The sequence below is a fragment of the Alexandromys fortis genome, unplaced genomic scaffold (genome assembly GCF_014885135.2).
Source record: "Alexandromys fortis isolate MF-2015 unplaced genomic scaffold, M_Fortis_MF-2015_v1.1 scaffold_21, whole genome shotgun sequence".
Lineage (NCBI taxonomy): Eukaryota > Metazoa > Chordata > Mammalia > Rodentia > Cricetidae > Alexandromys > Alexandromys fortis.
This window is the reverse complement of record NW_026067905.1, coordinates 11,617,426-11,636,040: the sequence shown is the minus strand read 5'-3', so window position 1 is coordinate 11,636,040 and position 18,615 is coordinate 11,617,426. Positions and strand designations below refer to the sequence as shown.

The window sequence follows — 18,615 nt, the reverse complement described above, 5'->3', positions numbered from 1 at the left end:
AGGAGAAACAGATGTTATGAGACGAGGAACGAACGCTGGGCTGGGAGAAGAGAGATTGGATTTGGGTCCTGGCACAGGTCCCAATGAACCATATGGCACTCCAGGCCGCAGCTTATGTGCTGGAAAGTGACTGCACGGGGACGGATAACTTCCTCGGTAATTGATTCCTCACCTAGCGTGAGTTCCCCACCTGCTGAACCATTTCTCACACAGCTCTGGACTTGATCCACATTCAAGGGGATGGACATTTTCCTTATGAGTGCATCTCACCTCTCACCGATTAGGCCTCATCACGTTGTGATAATCTGGAACAATCTGGAAAGATTCTCCTAGATGGGCCCACTTACAGGATGTTATTGTTAGGAACAAAGGTTGCTTTCAAGAAAGATGCCCTAAAAGTAGCGATTCTATACCACCTTGTCATAGATGTCTTAGCATCGATTTTTCGTGATTAGTGCTTGGACCGAGTACCTTCACTGCCAATGATATTTGAGGGACAGAGAGACAAAATGAAAGTTCTTAAAATGACTCGAATGAAATTTAGCTGAGTCAAAAAAATAAAGCAGGCTGTGGTTTCGACTAAACTAGGAATTACCTACCATCAGTGACTGTGTGGTGTGTCTTAGCTTCCTGAAACTCATCACCATTGATCAACCAATTGTCACTGGGAACGGTGGGAAATTCCTAAGATGTTTTAGTAGAAACGTTGTACGAAATAGATTTCTTTAACATAATTGTTGCACACATATTTCCTTATCAACCTTGCCTAGCCTAGCTCCCAAAATTATCTACATCATCTGCATACATTCCTCCTTGTCAGGCCTTTTGTATTTATTGCTGGTCTTCTTGGCTTTTGGTTGTTTGAAACAAGATCTTAGGTAGCCCAGGCTTGCCTGCAGCTCACTACACAGGCTGGCCTTGAACTTCTTATCTTCCTGCCACTGGAACTACAGGAATTTGGCACCACACCCAGCTAAAGGTGTGCTTTTTGACCTGGAAAAAAATCTCTCTTGGACCTCCTATCCCCGTCAGCCTCTGCAGGGACCTCCACATCCAATACCCAGTACCTTATTTCTCTGCTTCTTCAGCCTCTGTTTTAAAATTGGTTTCCCATTTTTGAGTTAATAATTCACCTAAGTGTCTTCCATTTTATATCAACCCACTAATCAACAAACCAGCCATTGAAAGCCCACAGCTACATCACATAGTCTGCTGCTTTCTACCTGACCTGACCCTTCCGTTAAGTCCAGGGAACTGAGATACACAGTTTCAAATTTGTGCAGGACTTGATCTCTTATGCCTTTTCTCTCCCTGTCTCTCCCTCTACAGGATCTCATGTAGCCCAGGTTGCCCTTGGCTTGCCATGGGGTAAAGCTCACTTACTGATCTTTCTGCTGTCATCTCCTTCCATGCCGTTCAGATTCTGTCAGTCTTCATGGCCTCTTCCTTCTCCATTTCTCACCTAGGCTGTTATTTCGAAGTCTGTGTTCATCTTTGATGGGCTCATTCATAGCCAAGATTTTAATTATGACTTGGGTGTTGGTACTGCCTAAATGAAGGCCCACAGAATCTCCTCCAGCAAAGAAGCAACACATAAACAGATGAACATGGCCCACCACAAATGCATGTCTCCTCAGACTTCTCTTGGGAGCTCCTGATTTGTAGTTACCGCCTCAGGCTCTTCCAGCAAGCTTTCCCAAAGGCGGCCAAACCCACCATGACCCAACACACTTCTCCCAGTAAAATTCAAGATCAGGGACCTCAGCAGCCACAGTCCCCGGTTCAGGACTGTGTAAGTCTAACTAACCCCCTGCTGATTTGTCTCTTCACTGTCTCTGAATCGAACACGCACCCCTAGGTCAGTCTTCCCTTCCACCAGTCCCTGAGTTTCACCTGTGCTGGTTTAAGCCACACATTACTGGTTGACTTAGAAGTCTCGCCTCACCTGCGGTCTGGAATTCTGGAACCGTTCTCTCCAGTGGGACCAGCACGGTTTTTCTAAAATGCCAATATTCCTTTATTTACCTTACCACCTGATGTTAAAAAACCTATGGGGCAGAATTAGGTTTTATTGTGTGTTCCTGATGCTAATAGCAGCACAAGGCCATCACAGTTACTGATTATGACTGACTGAGTGGGTGGTGGAGGAAATGGTCACCCGCACCACCCACGTTCTAGGCACTGCACTATCTAGTTAACCCAGTGGGAGGCGCTCTTCCTTCTCCAGTGGCTTCAGGATGAGTCCTGCGTGGAGCCATCACCAGCTCCAGGCTGCAGTTCAGAGATCCATGTCCGTGACTTAGGCCCTGTGGTTAGTGAGACATAAAACTCTTATATTTATGCCTGAAATTTGTGCCCATTCTTAGATCAAAAGATAGGGTATGTCTCATATGTGATACCCAAGTTAAGAATGGACAGGGTAGATTTTGAAAGGAAAACTGATGAATTTTTACCAGAAATGAGAGGATGTTGAGCAGGTGGAAATTACAGACTCCCCACCCTCCAGACAGGTTTTCTCTGTAGCTTTGGAGACTATCCTGAAACTCTGTAGACCGGGCTGGCCTTGAACTCACAGATATCCCCCTGTCTCTGCCTCCAGAGTGCTGGGATTAAAGGTGTGCGCCACCACCACCTGACTCAGATATGTTTTTTAAGTAGTATGAAGAACCCAGGTCTTTCTCCTGGACTGAGTGAAGCAGCTCTGCAGTTTTAGCTTTCAACACTGCTTTTTGTGTCTTAGGCTCAAACCACCAAGCCTAAGACCCACAGCCCTGTCCATGACTGCTGTGTGCCCTAGGTCTTCCTTTGCCATGAATCTTTCCCCAATGTACACCCTCCTGCCCAGAGCACACTGCTCTCCTTCACCTCCTGCATACAGGAGCATGCACTCTTATCTTGCAGGTCTCAGCTGAGGCTGCTCTTCTTTTCTGGGGGAAACCTTCTCTGACTGGGTGTGACACCTTCGCAATGGACTCTCATGTCCCTCCTGGCATACACAATTGTAATGAACTTGTCTGTGTCCTCATTAGGCAGTTGTCCTGGCTCATTTGATGCCAGTTAGAGTCTGAAATCAAAGAATCTCAATTGAGAAAATGTCTCCATAAGATCTGGATGTAAGATATTTTTAAAATTAGTGATTGATGGGGGAAAGCCCAGCCTATTGTGAGTGATGTCATCACTGGGCTGCTGGTCCTGGGTTCTATAATAAAGCAGGCTGAGTAAGCCAGGGGAAGCAAGCCAGTAAGCAGAATTCCTCCATAGCCTCTGCATTAGTTCCTGCTTCCAGGTTCCTGCCGTGTTTGAATTTCTGTCCTGACTTCCTCCAATGATTGACTATGATGTGGAAATGTAAGCCAAACAAACCCTTTCCTCCCCAACTTGTTTTTGGTCATGGTGTTTCATCATAGCAATAGAGACCCCAAGACAACAGTAAACTCCAAGAATACAAGGAGGAAGTTCACCTTGTTCACTTTTGTGGCTTAACTTTTAAAACATAGCTTGGAACATACTAGACACTTACTCCCTAGTTATTAAGAAAGAACATGAACTCTGTGTATTTTTTTCATAGAGTTTTGGGACTTGCTTCTTTACTATAAGAACTAAGGAAAATCAGCTTCTATGGTAGAAAGATTGTTTTATTTCAGTTACCAAATGAATTAATATTTGTCTAAAATACTATTTGTTGAATGAAAGAACTTCTTTTTCATTCTCTATAGATGATCCCATACCACAGTTGGAGTCAGTTAGTGACATCACTTACTTGATGAATGACATCTGAATCAGCATGAGGACAAGATGTCATTAATGCCACGAGGAATACAAAGTGTATTCTTAGTGTTAAAGGAAACAGTGGTAGCAACTTGTAGAGAAACTGCCTCATGGAAGCAATGTCAGAAAGGGCAGCATTTGCGCAGCGCACAGAGACTCTGAAGTAGTCATTTATAGGCTGGCCCCAGAAAACAGCAACCGTTGGCAGCTGTGCCATGGTAACTGCAGACATGCATGCTCAGAAAAGAAACTTCTCCATCATCTTGTCATGCCCTTTGATGTCCTCCAGAACTGGAGTTGGAACTTTGCTTCCTGGCATTATAAGTGGCTCCTAGAGAAATTGCCCTCATGTGCTAAATTCAGCACCAAAACAGCTCTCCTGGGGAGCTGCTCTATCTGCAGGCACTAATTCCAGACTGAGAGACCCAGGGCTGCAAGTGCCATTGAAACACGTGTATGGAACCACACTGCACACACACCGACTATTTCTGTGCATGAGCAGTGGGCAGAGGAGAACACCAGAACGGGGGACGAAACTTTGTTGGCTGACAAATTGGATGAGGAGAAAAACACAGAAATGAATCTTTGAGTTCTTATTTTTATCATTAATAGCTGTCTACCTACCCACCAATCTATCATTAGGCTGAATGAGTCTATTTATACAGGCTGATGACTTTGAAGGTTGTAATCATTGTATTCACATGGAATGGATTTTTACATAATTGCATTTTGTGTCAAATATATTCCATGCCTATTGCTAAGCACTTTGCTTTTTTTTTTTTTTTTTTTTTTTTTTTTTTTTTTTTTTTTTTTTTTTTTTTTTTTTTTTTTTGATAAAAGCATGGGCTAGAAGTCCTTTGATTTCCTGTAGAGCCCTTCATTTGGTGAATAATACAGAGGCACTGGGTGATCTTGGCACAATCCCTGACCCTTTCTGGTCTTCTTTATTGTTTCTAAAATGAACCCCACTAATTTCCCCAGGTATGGAAATAAGAAGGCAAGGACACGCACGTCTTGGAAAGACAAGATGTGGCAGCAGTGGGTCATTATGAAGAGAGAAAGGGCAGCACATTAGAAATAGTAACTCCAGATTAGATTATCAAGCAATATTAAAGAATAATGAAGTGAAAAGTTCATAATGAATGAAAGATAAAAGCTAATATAACAGCATACTCTGAACAGTTGAAAAAAACAGCTCTTTATTTATGTGTGTGTGTTTGTATAAAGTAATAGTAAAAATTTTGTATTCAGGAAAATCATAAAGATTGTTATTTATCCTAAGATGTCACCGAGTTAGACTTGAACTTTGAAAACGCACTTCTTTTCTTTCTTTAAAATGAGATTTGAGTGCCAGCTCACAAGTCATTGCATTGGTGCTGAATGATAAACTAAAATAATCTCTTATTGAATTTGTTCTTTGACAGTTTCATATATATGTGTATAACACACAGTTCTAATTACCACAGCTCCACTTTTTCTTCTGTCTCCCTCCTATCTCTAAAGCTCTCCTCCCCTCTTCAAGTTTCTTTCATACATTCATTTTTTTGTTTTGTTTTGTTATCCACTGAATTTAGCCAGGACTATATGTATGACTACATGTTTGGAATTATTTACTGGAGTACACAACTAAAGACAATGACTGCCCTTCCTCCAGAATCCATCAGTGGGCAATTGTTTAGCAGGGAGGCATACAGCCTTAAGGGCCCCTCCCAAATCCATGATTGACTGTTGACAGGTCCAGTCTCATGCAGGTCTTTTGCAGGTAGCTGTGGATACTGTGAGATAATATTGTATTGGCTATGTTATGCCCAGAAGAAAATATTTCTCTGCCCTTCTCCCTATCTGTTGGCTCTTTTTTATTTTCCCATCCCCTCCTCATTGTTTTCTGAGCCTTAGAGGAGATGCTGTAAATGTCCTCTTTAGGACTGCACACTCAACCATCACGTAGTCTCAGCACCGAGAGCGGCCCTCGTTTCTGTATTCACCACCGTTCATTGCAAAGAGAAACTTCTCTGATTAAGGCTGAAAACAGCACTTGTCTATAAGCATAAGCATAAATATTTAGAAAGCAGTTAGGCACCATGTCAGTTTAGCTAAACAATAGTGGCACATTCCCTCTACCCAGTGTCCAAGATCCTGGTCATGGACTTTTAAACCAGGTTAACAGTACTAGGCATGAATTCCCTCTTCAGAGTGGACCTTAAAAGCAAGTTAAGTGGATGGTCACCCCCATAACAGTTGGTCAGCACTGTGCCAGGAAACCCATCTTGCCTGGCCTATTAGTATTGCAGTTCACACAGTTCTCAGCTGGGTGGAGGTCACTCTTTCCTTTTCTTGCCTCACCCTCTTGAAGCCTGCATAGTAACTTCCTGTATGATGAAAACTAGCCAGCATGGAGGAAACTTCTAGACTCATTCTAGCTCAAATCTTTATACATTGCACCCAAGATTTATGATGTCTTCAGCAATAGGGTCTTCCAAATTAGTTCTGATGGGAACCAAAAGGAATGGCAAGAACCTGTATTGTTTTGGGGAAACTCATAAGGAGGTACATCTGGCATGGGATTTTGTTGAATAACTGTAACTATTAGGTGCAGTATCTAGCTTGCATGCTAACTTCTTTCTAACTATGTTTTAAAATATATATTAAAATCAGTTTACAAATAATAATTTCTATATGGCTCTTTTTTATACTCTTCAATTAGGTTAATCTTCCTCCCTTTCTCCCCTCCCTTTCTTCCCCTTCCCTTCTTCCCCTCCTGTTCTTCCCCTCCCTTTCTTCCTCTTCCCTTCTTCCCCTCCTCCTCTAATCTCTGCGTCAGCAACACCTCCCATTATCCCCTCTGTTCAGTTTTCATATTACCTATGTTCTGCTACTCACCATTGCTTTAGGCAACCCTTAACCCAATGACCCTTTTCTAGTTTCCTGGTCTCTTTGAGAACTCAAGTTAAACACACAGATCCTAAAACTAGGATTCACGCACAAGGGAGAACATGTAGTATGTTTCTCTGGGTCCTGGTTACCTCAGCATAATTATTTTCCAGTACCTTCCATTTACTTTGCAATTTCATTTTTATTTATAGCTAATAAAATTCCACCGTGTAAATGTATCACATTCTCATTATGCATTCATCTGTTGACAGATCTCTAGACTGATTCCATTTCCTGACTCCTGTGAATAGATAAGCAGGAGCCATGTTTGAATGAGTGTTTCTTTAGTAGGATATAGAGCCCTTTGGGTCTATGCTTATGAGAGCTATAGCTGGGTCATGTTCTGCTCTTTGAGGACCCTCCAGACTGATTTGCATAGTGGCTGTGCCAGTGTACACTCCCACCAGTAGTGAGCGGGGGGGGGGGGGGGCTCCTGTTTCTCCACATTCATTGTTATTTGATTTCAGGATGACCACCACTGTGACTGGGATGGGATGGAAGCTTTTCATTCTTACTTGTTTTCCCTCCAGTGGCTAATGATGTTGAACACTTTCGAAAGCCTTCTTAGCCACCTGTATTTGTTTGTTTGTTTATTTATTTTAAATTCTCTGTTTACAACTATGGTCCATTTTTCAATGACATCATTTGTTTTCCTGTTCTTTAGTTCTTTCAAAGTTCTTCTTTTGCTCTGGTTATCTGTCCATCATTGGATGCAAAGCTGGCAAATAGTTCTCCCACTTTGTGAGGCCACCTCTTGACTTCCTTATAGTTTCTTTTGCTGTACAGAAAGAAGCTTTAAGTTTTTGAAAGTTACATTTCTTTAGTTTGTGTATGTATGTATACACCACAGTGGTTATGTGGAGGTCAGAGGTCAACTTGTGAGGGTCAGCTCTCTCCTGACATGTGGGTCTGGGGATCAAACTCAGATTATGCTTTATGATATGCACCTTAACCCAGTCAGCCATGTCTCCGGCTCTATGCAGAAGCTTCATTACTCCATGAGGTCTCATCTGTCAACTGTTGGCAGCCACGCTCTTTTAATAAGAACCTTTGTGAACACTTATAATATATAGATGCTTTTCTAAGTATGTCTAGCAAGGGGTGTCTAGCTTTTTACATCGCTACACAATACGATCTCCAAATGTCTTGGCCTACATTGATCACCACTCTTGGGCTCATGTGGCCCTGTGGCCAACAGCTTAGGCACACCTGTTAGACAGACCATGTATTTGTTTATTCTTAAAATAATAACCAAACATTGGGTATATGCTGCAAACAGCACTTTATCTCACTTATTCTACCGTTGTCTTGCAAAGGTATCTATTATCACCCATTCCTTTAACCATGGAGGATACTTTGCCTGAGATGTTAAGTAATTTGTTTGTCTTGCAGCTAATCAGCAGAGGCATTGGAATGCAAAATTTCAAGTGCAAAGCGCTCTCCATTACTGCATCTGATCAACCATCACCTGCATGTGTAACTTAGGTTGTCATGCAGAACGTGAGGAGCCTGGATGAAAGGCAAACCCACCCTCCGTATTTAACAGGCACTTCTTTTGGTTCTTTTCCATGTGCTATTTCATTTCATCCACATCACAGCCCTTTAAAGAAGCACTTTTAAGATTTCATTTTAAAGATGAAGAATCTGGAACATTATGGCAATTGAGTGATTTTTTTTTCAATGCATGTGGCTGAAAAATAGCTGAGTTAAAAATCAAAGCATAGTTTCAATTCCCACCTTTAAAAAGATTTATTTTATGTGGATCCAAGTACATGTGTTTGTCTCTGTGTACATGCATGCATGCACCCATGTGTGCATGTGCCCATAGTCAGGAAGAGCACGTAGAATGCCCTGAAGTTGGAGGTGATCGTGAGGTGCTCAGCGTGGGTGCTGGCAACTAAATTCTAGTCCTCTGAAAGCAGCAAGTGACCTGAGCCACTGGACTATCTAGTCCCATCAGTTCCACATTCTTTGGAACTTTGGTACTCCCCAGAAAGATTAAGATGGAGATTTGATGAATGAGGTTGGGGCTGTGTAATCTGGAGAGGAAAAGTCTGATGAGCTGTGTGGTGGGTATTCCCAGTCTTCAGACAATTGAGGTAGGATCCTGAGACACATCTGTGTGTCCATGTCATCCATCCATCAGGAAGAACATCTGAGCTTTAAATTTGAGGATGCATCTCTACGAGCACCCCGAGGACCTACTTCCTTTAGAAAAGAAACATCACGTGTCCTAGGAAAATCAAGACAGTGCTAGACTTTTAGGACTGTACGAGCGGTTAGTGAGTGGGTGTGGTGTAATGGTTGAATGCTCAAGGTCTTATATAACACAGACTCTTATCCAATAGTAGCGAGCTCAGAGTGCTTTAGGCCTGTAAATGAAAGAACTGCACATCAGTGGGGGCCTTGGCTTGAGCCTCGCTGGCATAGCCATGACTTCACCTGCAGGGATGGACTTCTTCCAGAGGCTCTTTCCAGCTCATTGGCTCTGTGTGTCTGAAATGTCTGCTCTTGTTAAGAATATGTCTCTCAAACTTCCCCACCAAGTGGCAAGAAATGACTTCTGGGGGTGCAGGGTATGTGTCTGCGTATCTGTCTCATAGTCAGAGCAGAATGTTTTTTGACATCTCATGCTTGTCTTAAAAATGAATGTAAATTTAAACTTTCCTCCAGAATGTTTGTATTGATGCTAAATTAAATTTCTATTTAAAACAGCTTATAGAAGAAAGTTCATGCTTCATCCTGTGGCATCCTGCCCTGTTCCTGTAGCCATCAACCTCCTGTGCAGTAAGCACTGGACCATACTTCCTTAAACTTGCTAATACCGACGTTCTCAACTTAATCCATTCACTTTTCCCCACTCTGTGTAGCCAAATGACACTGTTTGTCTATTTCCTCTAAGTCCTGGATCAATGCAGGCACTGCATTAAGTGTCAAGAGGATTTGTTGATTTCACAGCCATAATAGATATTCTGGTCTCTTGCTGGTGGTGTGCAGAATACTTTGTGGGCACATTTTCTAGCACATCTAGAGGAGTGGTAATTATTAGCACCTTTTGAGTGTTTATTGTATATCAATCATTTGTCAGTTTTATCAGTGTTCTGTAAAATAGGTTTCTGTAGATGAAGAAAAGGAGATAGAGATATAACTAACAGGTTTACATGATCGGCAGATGGTAGAACAGGGACTCACGTTCAGACATTCTGATTCCAGGCTTGAGTTGTGTTCATCTTCTGAGGACTTCACAGCCATTGATCTGCAGCGGGAAGTACACTCTGCTATTAAAGACCTTTGTTTCTCTTAATTGCTCCGTGAGTCTTCTCTGCTCCTTGACACTTGACACAGATCCTGAAGTCACAGTAACATCCATCTACCAGTGCACTCGTACTGACTCAGAAGATCCCAATAAAATGGGAGGGTGAATGGATGAGCAGTAAGGCCCTTCTGCCAGCCTGGGGCTGCCAAGGAAGCCTGGAGTCCTTTTTGGATGATGGGCTGTTTCTCTAGCTCTTGGATGCAGGAAGAACTGAATGCTGGGCGAAGGAAGGCAGATTTAGGAGAGAAGCCATGTAGCCCTGCCAGAGACAGATGCTGGGAACTTTACCTGGTAAGCCACATCCACATGGTGATACACAGATTACTAAAAATGGGTTAAATTAAAATATGTTAGCTAATAAGAAGCTAGAGCTAGTGGGCCAAGCAGTGTTTTAAATAATATAGTTTCTGTGTGATTATTTTGGGTCTGAGCTGCCGGGTGGCTGGGAAATGAACAAGCAGCCCCCCCCCCACAAATTGGTGCCCATTGTAGCCAACTAAAATCTACTTAAAACCAGAGAGTTTGGGAAGGAATTCTAGATACAAAAGAACAGAATTAAGCATGGCTTGGTAGTGGCATTTTATAGAGTGGGCTCTGTTTGCCAGAGGCAAGCAGAGGCATGGCTCCTTTAAGAGAGGTTTTTCTGACTCAGTGATAGCAGAAAAAAAAAAAGCCATGCCATTTGAAATGCTGGCTTTCTGGGTCGTGCTGCCAGCACAAACTCTGATTCTTTCTGGAGGTCTGGCTATGCAACATTTAAATGGGGCTTGTGAACAGAGTGCTACAACTTGCTTAATGGCAACATAGACTGGCTGTGTGCCTAAAAATGGCTCTCAGATGCAGCAAACAGCTCCACCATGTGGGACTGGATGCAACAAGGAAACAGTGCCATATTTCTCTTAGCAATGGTGCCACTTAAGTTCATAAGAAGGGCTTAGCATTTTAAGAAGCACTTCTGGTCAGAAAATAATTGTAACTATGCAATAAACACAAATTCAGATGGAAAAGACCTCCAGATGAGTCACAGTGTTGGATAAATGTAGGTAGGCTTGGAAGAGAGAAGAAAAATGATTATAGAGAGTTATAAAAAGAAGTAAATGGCTTAAAATGAAGTAAAATCTTTAAAGAGACAGAGTACAGACAGTAATAGATTAAAGGAATAAAGATAACAAAATAAATACTAAAAAGTAATAAAGTAAAAATAAATAAGCCATGAAAAGATGGACTATACACAAAGAGTATGGATTATGTATATTATTATGTTTTCTTTGAATTTTTTTTGACTGTAAAGCCAAGTAACCAACATAAATACTTTAAAGGTTTCTTGTTTTCAAAATTTGGGTCTAAGAATATGTTGCTTTGGAAAAGAGGTTCTTGTTTTGTTTCCACAGAGAATGAGAACCTGTGGAATCATTCCAGACTATTATGGTTTGATGGACCAAGACCTTCTGAAAGGTCAATGTGAACAACCCAAAAATTACTTTGCCCAACAAAAAGCAGGAAGCAGTTTGGAGAGAACTATGCTCAAATTCCCAAATATTTGTTTATATTTAAAGGAGGATATGATGTAGAGATGAATATTTTGCATTGGTATGGATCTTGGTCTAATGATACAAGTTTACATAGTTTTGTTCTATGTATATTTCTGCTCTTGATTAAGGTATTAAGGTCTTGTGTTTGTGCAGCTCATTTAAAAATGTAATGTATAATTAAGAAATATAGGTCAATGGATAATCATCTATAATAGTCAAGATTGTAGTCATGTTAGTTAGGTTTCCTAGATATATATAGATATATTCAGTTAGATAGGTATTCTTCAAATCTTTCAGAGACCTTCAGAATATGGCATTTAAAATTTTTTAAGAACTTAGGACTTTCATGACAGTGAGACACATCTGCTTCTGGCAGCGCCAATTACTTCAAGAGGATGATGGGCATCAAAGAGGCTTCTTATGGTGTTGGTTAGCCATTTGGGCAAGAAACTGCTCTTGCCTGGACTGCTTGATGGTATGCAATATGAACTGGACATGCAGGACCCACAGAGAAATGACTGCTGAACTTTCTTAAAGGTGAGGTGATCCTTCAAGGTTCCTGATTCATGAAAGAGTCTGCTAGACATTCTCAGGACACAGAAGAAAGTGACTGACAAACTGCCAATATAGGTGGAACTGTCTTTGAAATTTCCCGCTTCGGCTGGGCGGTGGTGGCGCATGCCTTTAATCCCAGCACTCAGGAGGCAGAGGCAGGTGGATCTCTGTGAGTTCAAGTCCAGCCTGGTCTACAAGACCTAGTTCCAGGACAGGCTCCAAAACCTCAGAGAAACCCTGTCTCGAAAAACCAAAAAAAAAAAAAAAATTCCTGCTTCATAGAAAAGTCTGCTGGATACTACGGTCCTGTAGGCTGAAGATGGATGCCCCAGTGGTACAGAAGAACTTTGGGTGACTGTCCAGGCAGCAAGATGTCTCTGTCAAGTCTAGAGTTTTAGTAATTGTTTATAATATACTTCCTGTTTACTTAGGCAATATTATATCCTTCTGGAGTCTTTGATGGAGTTGAAGAATAGATAGTTATGGTTTTCCTCAATTATGATAAAAGATAAAGTATATTTAAGTATTATAACTTTAATTCTTGCTTGACACCTGTTTTGTTATATATAATTTTACTATGTTAAAGTAAAACCTTCATTTTTTATTCATTTTATTTAAACAAAAAAGGAGAGGTGATTTGGGATTCCCCTCTGTATGCTGTGAATACCACTGGTTAATAAAGAAACTGGCTTAGCCTAATAGGATAGAGCTAGGTGGGGAAAACTAAACTGAATGCTAGGAGAAGGAAGGTGGAGTCAGAAAAGAGGCCATTTAACCCCACCAGAGACAGATGCTGGGAACTTTACCCAGCTGTGTGGTGATACACAGATTACTAGAAAAGGGTTAAATTAAGATATAAGTGTTAGCTAATAAGAATCTAGAGCTAATGAACCAAGCATTGTTTTAAATAATATAGTTCCTGAGTGATTATGTTGGGTCTGAGCTGCTGGAGGGCTGGGAAACTAACAAGCAGCTCCCCATAGCAAGTCCCCTTCTAAATGCTCACCCTAGAGGCAGCCAGTAGGCCTGACCAATCTACTCCAGAGAGTTTTCCTTCTTGGGCTTTGTTTGTATAGACACATCTTCATCTGTACTGGTCTTTACCTGCTGTATCCCTTTCTCAGAGGTATGTGTCTCTCCTCTTAGCCAGGTCCAAATATGTGCTCCCCTATCCTAGGATCCACATGTCTTTTCTGAGATTCCTTCTCTCAGTTTCTCTTCAGTGTCTACATTCATCCACATGAACCAGCACATTCGTGTATGTTGCCTTGTCCACTCTAAACAGATTCCTCAAACCTCAGTGCTGGTTGTAGCCTCAGCCTGGCTTGGCCCACCCAGCCTCAAGAAAGATCCTTTTGCTTGCTGTCTCCTTTTCCTTACTTTCCTTTTGCTATTACATCCTTCCTAAGTCTTATTCCACACCACCTTGAGCATAGCTGCACTGAAATAGTTCACATAAAGACCCTCAGACCTCCTAACAGTCAAATCCAGCGATCCAGAGAACATCTTTCTTTTGTGGCCCTTCTCAATGTTCTTCCAAGTTTGAAATTGCTGATTGTCTTCCTGTTTTTGATGCCATCATCTCCTTGGGCATATGGGTCACTGTCTTCTCTCACTTCTTAGAGTACCTATCTGCTACTTCATTCTTATCTTCATTATTATCAGGCTCCCTTGCTGGGTCTAGCTCTTACATGTTCTTGGTCATGCTAGCCACCACACTTGTCAAACCTCTTTCTTGGTCTCCAAGTCATCACAGCTAATGCCTTATTGACTATACCTATCTGTGTTCTTGAGGTCCCTCACACCCAACATGTCTCAAACTGACTCCATCATCTCTCCTAACTAATGGAATCCTCTTTCAAGATTACTGTATAGAAAATAAAAGATGCAGCATCCTTTCAGTTCAGGAGAATGTCCTTGATTTCCTCCCTAATCCTTTTTAGGTAACAGAGTACCAATTCATGTTGTCTCTCTTTCTCTAAAACATGTGGTACTTGCTTTCTATGCACATACGTTCTTTCTTCTTGTATAATCATGTATAGTTCTACCTGTTCCTTTTTCTCAAATAGCCTTGAGTAATGTACTCCTCCACCCCCATTTTGGCCCATGCCTTCCTCTGTATGTCCTTTCCCCAGAAAAATCAGTGTTAGGATAATCCTTGCATACACTATCTGATACTTCACCGAATTCAAAGCATCTTTACAATGAGGACCATATGTTGTTTTTCTATGTGCTTCAGATGCACATGATAGGCTTGGGTATACAGTAGTTCTTTCACAAATACTTGCTTTATAAATGACTGGTTCAAATTATCCCCACAATAGCCGACTTGCTGCGGTTAATCAATCTTAGAAGCTTTGTGGGGTATGATTGCCCTACTTAGTAACTTAGGTAACCAATTAGTTACTACTGTGACAACACATTGGGATGTGATATTGATTAAAGGCAACATTAATTATTTTATCATTTTAAATGATACCTATCATCATCATCTCTATAAATCTCTCTCTCTCTTAGAAAAGTTAGATCCTATGAACAAGCAAGAAGAGGAAAATAAAATCATATGAAAGTCCATTACCTGAAAGTAGATAAATACCACTAATGTGTTGACACAGAACTTCTCAGTTTGCTCTCTAAATTTTTAATTTTGGTGATAAAAGAAGGCCAAGATTGGGGAACGGTCTCTGCTGGACTGTTCTTTGTGACTCTAATTAGTCCTGAGGTCACAGGACTAGGGGGGACTCATGGCAAACATGACCTGGAGCTGGGTGTTCACCTTTGCCAACTCCATCTGATGGCCAGAGATTCAGTAGCACTGTTAACAGTGATGGTCTTTTTGTCAGACACGGTTCGTACCAGGATAGTTCTTAGCTCAAGCTGCTGTAACAAATTTCCCCAAACTTGATGGCTTAAATGATAGAGCTTTATCACTCACACTTCTAGAGCCTAGGAAGTCCAAGATGGATTTGTGGGTAGAATTGCTGTCTGATGAGGGCCTAATTTTGGGTTTGCCGGGTTCCTGTTATCTGGTTGTATCCTTCCATGACAGAGAGCAGAGAGGAAGAAAGTTCCCTTGGGCCTTTGCACAAGAGCATTAACCCATTCACAAGAGCTCCACTAACACAATTGTTGACCCTCCAAAGGCCTCACTCCTAACACTATCATACTAGGATTTAGGATTTCAACTTGCAAATATTTGGAGAAAATCACATTCGGCCTATATACTGGGTAGCTACTCTTCTTTGAACCAAGACTGTAGACAGTAGTCTGGTATTTGGAAAGGGAGCCAGGAAGTCTGTGAAATTCACACAGAGTAGTAAGTTCTTAAGACTTCTCTTGGTGAATAACTGGGATACAGAACAAGAATCAGGTACAAGGGCAGGACACCAGGGCAAGGATAATGTAAAGACAGTAGCTGTTTGGGCATGAGGGAATCTATGAGTTCATGCAGGGGCATTGCAGCCAAAGTCTAGAGTGTCAGGGCTAATTCAAATCACCTCCTACTAGAGACTGAGCTCTTAAAGCATTGTCAAGCTGGATAAATTTTGTCTGGAAACCAGGAAGAATATAGCTGCCAGGTAGAAAGACTTGGTAACTGTAACTATTTGGGGCTGGAAAAATCAGGGGCTGAGAAATCCCACATGCTTTGGAGTGGTGAGATTCCCACCACAATCTATTTCCTACTGTGACCCATTTCACTGTTGTATGCCATATGTCTATACAGAATAATTAAAGCTAATTAAAATTAATTTTGGTTGGTGAGTGTTTGAAGAGTTTCATAATAACTCTTGAGATAATTGGAGATGCTTTGGGATGCCACAAAAGGAGCATTTAGAGCAACTGGGCTAGATGTTTAAACTAGAAGTGTGCAGCTAAGGCTCGCAAGAGAACGACACCTCTATAACTGAAGGAACAGGGAGTTCAGAACTAAGAGTCCAGGCTCGAACTCAGTATGCTGGTACACGGGTTCACTGAAAAACAAACAAGCCATCTTTTCGAATAGCATTCACCAGTGTCTGTGGTGTAAATGGCCACAGCATAGGGAGTTTTGAATTACCTCTGTTTTAATGAGCAGGTCACATAACTCTTGAATATTTCATAATCAGCTCTGGGAAGCGCTGTGTAAGGCAGCTAGCTGCAGCATACCAACACACTTCTCACTGGTTGTTTAGCTTTGTAAAATCTTGGGTAAATCTTCTGTAGTTTTTAGTTTTATTGTTTTTTTTTTTTTTTTTTTTTAAATTGAAGTTGCTTAAATGATTTCTGAGATTCTTTTTAGTGTCAGCACCCCAGGAATGTAGGTTTTTCTGTAGGGTGAGTCTAATGTCATTTCACAAGCTGAAAGAATTGTGTCAGAGTTTTATGACTGCTATTGCCGTATATAAAAGCAGAATGTGATATAGAGCCTGTTTGATAATTAACAGCGTTCTGGTTCCTGCTGTCAATGTGTGTGTGTGTCCTTCTCCAGTGCCTCTTCCGAGAGGGATCAAAAGCAACGATGCGGCCACTGGCGAGCCAGACCTCATGGCCTCGCATGGTAAGAAACCACTGTCTACACTCTGAGGGTTTTACGCTCTCTTGTTAGGTGCTAGGATTCAGGTTAGTGGTGGAAAGAAAGTCTCATGGCTTAGATACACTACCTGTCTGACCACAAGACCAGATAATGGTGTTTTTCCCTGGAACAGGAACTACAAGAAAAGCTATTTTGTTCTAAGTGGCTTGAAAGCAAGGACAGTACCTTTTTATATGTATATGTGGCAAATGCTGGCAAATAAGAATCTTTTTGACTTGGTTGGTGGTGAAGGCCTCAAATCGCAGTTCCTCAGGAAGGTGAGTTGGGGAATAGCATCTTCAGGGTCTACCTTGTTTATGGAGTGAGTTCAAGGCTAACTTGGGCAACTTAATGATACTTCCTCCTCAAAAACAGGGCTGAGGATATAGCTCGTTGGTAGGGCTCTCTCTTAGCATGTGTGAGTGCTTGGTTTGATATGTAACATAATAAAACAAAAGTTTGTTGAAAGAATCAAAACCAGGCCTACCTATAGCAAGAACTAAAATTTAAAACGTACATTCCAAAGGAGATATGACGTGCTTGATGCTCACCTTAGCAGCATGAAGAAATACATTTTTCAAATGTGAGAAATTCCTTTCTTGTGAGTGCAAACTTCTCAGTGCCTTCAGTTCAGCACTGGGACTTAAATCTGCCCTTCAGTTGGAACAGAGTTGACCGCACAAACTCACTGGAGAAACATGTGGGTGAGGGCAACCCAGACCAGGGCCTCCAGGTTTCTGCTCCCCGCCTGTCCCAGTGTGAGCAGCCAGCTCCTATTCCCTGGAAAGGCTCGCTCTTAGTGTGGACTTGCTTGTAGCGCGTGCACTTCCCTATACCTGCTCCTCTTGGTGAACCTTGTCATATTAAAAAAAGGAACCGAGACTGGGAGAGGCTGAGCGAGAGAGCCAGCCACTGGCAGAGCCACACACTCACACCCCAAAGGTGGTGCTCTGCCCCACAGACCAGGCTGCCTCAGGCCATTCTGGGCTTCCTTTTCCTAGTGTCCCTCTTCCCTATTTGTTGTGGGGAGTTGGATGTATTCTCACAGAGTGCAGCTGGCTCAGTCCCCAACCAGGCAAACAGACGCACCAATCCCTACCGGGTTCTGAGCAAATATGCCAAGTCAGGACTGTCCCAGCCTGCGGTGGCGACACTGTACTTTGTCCTAATGAATCAGCTCCCTCCATGGAGGCCCGGCAGTCGCAGAGGTAACTAATCCGCTGTAGGTTTGAAGGCCAGGTGAGTCTTGGTAGATGTGGCATCTGGACTTTGTTAGTCTCTAAGAGGGGAGAAGGCACTCCCCAGAAGGTCCCTGGAGCCACGGGGAAGGAAGGTAGGAAGCCGGCAGAGCAGGTGCGTGGGGGGCACTGACACCCTTCTTTCTCTGGAGTTGGCTTGCTGGGCTGTCAGAATCAAAAAGGTGCAACTGTCTTTGTTGAGTCAAGGGCTCACTTCTGTGGGAACAAAGCTGTGATTGTTATTATAGATAGAATTCCTTCATTTTAAGACTCGTAGAGGCTCGAAAATAACTATCACTAATTATAACCCTGAGGTCCTAACTAATGGAGTTTGGGGGCCCTTGGTGACAGAATGAAGGGCTATCAAAGAAAAGATCGGGATTGTGCCCTTGTAGTTGGGGCCAGGATGCTTAGCGCAAAGTCTGGGGGCAAGTGAACTGATTACTTTCCAAGTTCTTCCTTGTGTCCAAGTGCCATTGTGTTTTGTGGGTTTTTAGCAAAGGATCTTGTATAGTACTAGGGGTATTAGGCCCTTCCTGGAATTTGCTGGCAAAGTTTTTGTTATGACTGTGTTTTTCGAGGAAGCAAGAGAGGAAGGCCCGAGGTTCTGTGTTATGAGTGACCTGGAAGCAGAAGGCCCCTCTCTGGCCTTCTCACAGCTCTGAACCTAGGTTCCATTGTGGCATTCAAATGGGGTCATCTTGATTTCACCACATGACCCTC

General features: G+C 42.2%; 1 protein-coding gene across 6 annotated transcripts in view; it reads left to right on the top strand.

Moving 5' to 3' along the window:
* The window catches only part of Sec16b (SEC16 homolog B, endoplasmic reticulum export factor), a 62,218-nt gene that overhangs the window by 862 nt on the left and 42,741 nt on the right, over positions 1-18,615 (top strand). For 2 of the 6 annotated variants that reach the window (XM_050135307.1, XM_050135315.1), the window contains exon 1: positions 17,758-17,893. The exons of 1 other annotated variant lie outside the window; for it this stretch is intronic. The gene's annotated coding sequence lies outside the window, so the exon portion shown is untranslated. 3 more of the 6 variants (XM_050135308.1, XM_050135310.1, XM_050135313.1) reach the window with 3 other exon arrangements.